This window comes from Abramis brama, assembly GCF_963993115.1.
Source record: "Abramis brama genome assembly, chromosome: 19".
NCBI classification, from domain to species: Eukaryota; Metazoa; Chordata; class Actinopteri; order Cypriniformes; family Leuciscidae; genus Abramis; species Abramis brama.
Genome location: NC_139981.1, coordinates 19,627,867 through 19,632,935, shown reverse-complemented (window position 1 = coordinate 19,632,935; position 5,069 = coordinate 19,627,867). Strand labels below are relative to the sequence as shown.

Sequence of the window (5,069 nt, the reverse complement as noted above, 5' to 3'; positions counted from 1 at the left end):
GACATTTAAAGTTATGAGACAGCATGTTATCAATAATTAGTGTCAGCAGCCACAAGGTACCAAAATGCAAACAACACTGCCGTGCCAACTGCACATCATTATGGAGAACAGCATTCTATATCACTCAAATTGACACAGATTTGTCTTTCGGTCAAAGGACTCAAGACTGCAGTTGTTTGGAAGTCGTTGGTACACTTGACCCTGTGAAGGTTAATGTTCAAGAGAAACACCCCCTTCACCTGCAGTCCTGCCCAGTCTGGGTGAAAGCCAAACCTATGTGTAACCGGATGAATGAGGTGATGGACATTAGTGAGCACCTATCAGCAGGTAATCCACCCTATTTAAGAGCTGGTTGGCTGTAGCCCGGGATGCGTCATGTTCGACTCCGCCTCCTTCCATTGTTTACAGTGGCTGTAGGTATGTGTGTTAGCATATAGCAACTTCTGTTTTTAGTTTGTTTGTATGTAGGGGACTAATTATTAGTGTTGTGTTTAGCTTGTCTGTCTTCTCCGGTTTTCCTTCGGTTTGTCGCAGTGGTTGCATTTGCTGGCTGCTCGCCTTTCAGGTATGTGTGAACTGTTGATGGAAAGTGTATTGTTTGTCTTTATTTGGGGGTTTAGGATCGGCTGATTGTGTTGAGTTATGTGCAGTGTCCCTGTAGTCTATCTGAACAGCGGATTGCATGATTTGAGTACCCGTGCCTGTGAAAGGACAAGCACATTGTGCGAATGCATCGTCTACTTCCGGTAAGTGTTATTGCGCATGTAGTTACGAGCTGAAAGTTTAGCCATTGAGGCATAAATCTTAGTGTTTCTTTGTATTTGGCTTAGGATTTTCCCTCTCGTCCGGCGATCTTGTTCTTCCTGCTGGTGCTATAAAAAGCTATTACAGCCCCGTCGATTCCTTGCTGCCAGATTAAGAGCGCATCGTATTTTCCTGCTCCACTGTCGCTACCGTGTGCAATACAAACTTTTTGCCATCTGTGAGAAGATCGTCACCCCACTGATGAGGGGGACCGTTGCTGTCTGGTTTTATTTATTATTTGTTGATTTAATGTTTCTTTTATTGAACTTTTGAGGTTAACACTTGGTGTCAAAAATGGAACACCAAACTATCTGCTTGTGAGCTCATTGCGTGAATTGAGTTATTTATTTATGGTCTGTGTTTACACCTTTGTATGTTATTCGTGATTGTCTATTAATGGTGATATTATCTGCTCATGACCGTACCCTAAACATCATCCAACTGGGCTTTAGTGCAGTTGGTATGTTGAAGTTTGGTTATTAATAATTTTTTTGTGATTTTCGTTTCAGGTGCTGAGGTTCCACGGGTGGAGGATCTCTTGTGGTGGTGGTGTTTTCTTCGAATGTTTGCCGTGACACTTTTGAAGTCTTTGCTGTGTGTGTGAGTGTGCTTTTGGTAAATTAAGTTTAGTGATCCCTCCTCCCGTGGTTTGCCTCAGCCCTGTTAGTCTGTGTCTTTTTTTCTATGGTGTCTGTGTAACCAGTGTATTGAAAGAGTGTGTGTTTATTCAAATGTGTTTTTGTTTACTTGAATGTGTTTGTAACTCAAAACCTTGTCAGTATAGCTCCAGGTTGCCTTTTTAACGTGACTACCCTGCTGCTTTAAATTAAATTTTGTATAAATAAATTTTTTGTATATTTTCATATCCACGTCTCTGCCTACCTTTATTAGAGAATCGAACCTGAGTGACCTAGTAATAGTAACTTGAGTGTTGTCCATATTTCCCGGGGCGAAATTCCCCGGGTGGCGTAGTCGAAATTCTTTCTACCTGTAATACCGCTCTTTTGCCACATTTGGCGTAGTCGGCAGGGTCTCTATTGTGTAGTGCAAAGACGTGGGTATTATTTTGTTGGTTTAGTGTTTTTGGGTATTTTGTTTGTTTTCTTTTTTTTTGCAGAAACCAGACAGCAGCAGTTTCTTTCAGGAGTGTGTGACAAGTAGACCTGTGAGTTTTTGTATTGGTAAGTGATCTTTCCTGATTTGTAATCATGGACGATGAACTTTTCCAGGCCTTACAACATTGCTGTCACATTGACTCTCAGCTAGTCTCGGATCAGTTGGGGCGAGTTGAGGTGCGTGGAAGTCGAACGTGTCGCATCCGGGCGGCACAAGGAAATTGGTTGCCGTCATGGCAGAGAACTTGTGTTTCACTCGTTTCTCAGTGTGTGTAGCCGTCATGGCAGAGAACTTGTGTATCTCTCGGTGTGCGTGTAGCCGTCATGGCAGAGAACTTGTGTATCTCTCGGTGTGCGTGTAGCCGTCATGGCAGAGAACTTGTGTATCTCTCGTTTCTCAATGTGTGTAGCCGTCATGGCAGAGAACTTGTGTTTCACTTGTTTCTCAATGTGTGTAGCCGTCATGGCAGAGAACTTGTGTATTTCTCAGTGTGTGTAGCCGTCATGGCAGAGAACTTGTGTTTCACTCGTTTCTCAGTGTGTGTAGCCGTCATGGCAGAGAACTTGTGTATCTCTCGGTGTGCGTGTAGCCGTCATGGCAGAGAACTTGTGTTTCACTCGTTTCTCAATGTGTGTAGCCGTCATGGCAGAGAACTTGTGTATCTCTCGGTGTGCGTGTAGCCGTCATGGCAGAGAACTTGTGTATCTCTCGGTGTGCGTGTAGCCGTCATGGCAGAGAACTTGTGTATCTCTCGTTTCTCAATGTGTGTAGCCGTCATGGCAGAGAACTTGTGTTTCACTCGTTTCTCAGTGTGTGTAGCCGTCATGGCAGAGAACTTGTGTATCTCTCGGTGTGTGTGTAGCCGTCATGGCAGAGAACTTGTGTATCACTCGTTTCTCAGTGTGTTTAACCGTCATGGCAGAGAACTTGTGTTTCACTCGTTTCTCAGTGTGTTTAACCGTCATGGCAGAGAACTTGTGTTTCACTCGTTTCTCAGTGTGTGTAGCCGTCATGGGCTAGTGGTCTATCGTCGGGGCGACGATACAAAAGGTGGGGATGGATTGTAACCGGATGAATGAGGTGATGGACATTAGTGAGCACCTATCAGCAGGTAATCCACCCTATTTAAGAGCTGGTTGGCTGTAGCCCGGGATGCGTCATGTTCGACTCCGCCTCCTTCCATTGTTTACAGTGGCTGTAGGTATGTGTGTTAGCATATAGCAACTTCTGTTTTTAGTTTGTTTGTATGTAGGGGACTAATTATTAGTGTTGTGTTTAGCTTGTCTGTCTTCTCCGGTTTTCCTTCGGTTTGTCGCAGTGGTTGCATTTGCTGGCTGCTCGCCTTTCAGGTATGTGTGAACTGTTGATGGAAAGTGTATTGTTTGTCTTTATTTGGGGGTTTAGGATCGGCTGATTGTGTTGAGTTATGTGCAGTGTCCCTGTAGTCTATCTGAACAGCGGATTGCATGATTTGAGTACCCGTGCCTGTGAAAGGACAAGCACATTGTGCGAATGCATCGTCTACTTCCGGTAAGTGTTATTGCGCATGTAGTTACGAGCTGAAAGTTTAGCCATTGAGGCATAAATCTTAGTGTTTCTTTGTATTTGGCTTAGGATTTTCCCTCTCGTCCGGCGATCTTGTTCTTCCTGCTGGTGCTATAAAAAGCTATTACAGCCCCGTCGATTCCTTGCTGCCAGATTAAGAGCGCATCGTATTTTCCTGCTCCACTGTCGCTACCGTGTGCAATACAAACTTTTTGCCATCTGTGAGAAGATCGTCACCCCACTGATGAGGGGGACCGTTGCTGTCTGGTTTTATTTATTATTTGTTGATTTAATGTTTCTTTTATTGAACTTTTGAGGTTAACACTTGGTGTCAAAAATGGAACACCAAACTATCTGCTTGTGAGCTCATTGCGTGAATTGAGTTATTTATTTATGGTCTGTGTTTACACCTTTGTATGTTATTCGTGATTGTCTATTAATGGTGATATTATCTGCTCATGACCGTACCCTAAACATCATCCAACTGGGCTTTAGTGCAGTTGGTATGTTGAAGTTTGGTTATTAATAATTTTTTTGTGATTTTCGTTTCAGGTGCTGAGGTTCCACGGGTGGAGGATCTCTTGTGGTGGTGGTGTTTTCTTCGAATGTTTGCCGTGACACTTTTGAAGTCTTTGCTGTGTGTGTGAGTGTGCTTTTGGTAAATTAAGTTTAGTGATCCCTCCTCCCGTGGTTTGCCTCAGCCCTGTTAGTCTGTGTCTTTTTTTTCTATGGTGTCTGTGTAACCAGTGTATTGAAAGAGTGTGTGTTTATTCAAATGTGTTTTTGTTTACTTGAATGTGTTTGTAACTCAAAACCTTGTCAGTATAGCTCCAGGTTGCCTTTTTAACGTGACTACCCTGCTGCTTTAAATTAAATTTTGTATAAATAAATTTTTTGTATATTTTCATATCCACGTCTCTGCCTACCTTTATTAGAGAATCGAACCTGAGTGACCTAGTAATAGTAACTTGAGTGTTGTCCATATTTCCCGGGGCGAAATTCCCCGGGTGGCGTAGTCGAAATTCTTTCTACCTGTAATACCGCTCTTTTGCCACATATGCAACATGGTGAAATTGTGGCCTGTACTATTTGCAGAATGCAGACATAGAAGAAGTATGTGCATCATGCAGGGGATGTAATTTGAATGTTGAATCATTAAATCAAGAAGCATTTTGGACATACAAACTGGAGAGCGTTTGAGCAAATTAATTATTTTTAGTGTTGGGAAAATGAAAGACAGTGTGGAAAAATGACTGCAAGGGGAACAGACGCATACTCATTCATTATAATTGATGATGGCTTTCTTATTTTAAGCGTTTTCAGCAAAAGCTTCGTATCTCTATAACAGCAGAGTGAAGGTCACAAATGCAATATAATGCAATGCTGGGATTCAAAAGCATTTTTGGGGATAAATTGCAATCCAAGAGACTAAGTATGTATTCAAATATTCATGTAATTTAATATTATTCCTCTTTTCTTTCTTTCCTGTTCCATCCTCTTCCCTCTGGTAGTGGCCAGGGGTTTTGCTGTGGTAATTGCAGAGCTTCAGAAACATGCAGATGAACCTCTGAAGGAAAGGAAAGGAAGGGAATGAAAGAGGAAGA

The 5,069-nt window shown here is 42.6% G+C and overlaps 1 long non-coding RNA gene across 3 annotated transcripts; it reads left to right on the top strand.

Annotated features, from left to right (window-relative positions):
- Window positions 1-301: 301 nt before the first annotated feature.
- Window positions 302-4,008, top strand: LOC311070163. 3 transcript variants are annotated; one of them, XR_014603627.1, is made up of 4 exons: window positions 308-565; window positions 1,314-3,269; window positions 3,355-3,450; window positions 3,535-4,008. It is a non-coding gene; the product is annotated as an uncharacterized lncRNA (long non-coding RNA). The 3 variants fall into 3 exon arrangements; XR_014603626.1 differs by having other exon boundaries at window positions 302-565; window positions 3,355-4,008; XR_014603628.1 differs by lacking the exons at window positions 1,314-3,269; window positions 3,355-3,450; window positions 3,535-4,008 and adding exons at window positions 651-746; window positions 831-1,291 and having other exon boundaries at window positions 375-565.
- The last annotated feature ends 1,061 nt before the right edge of the window (window positions 4,009-5,069 follow it).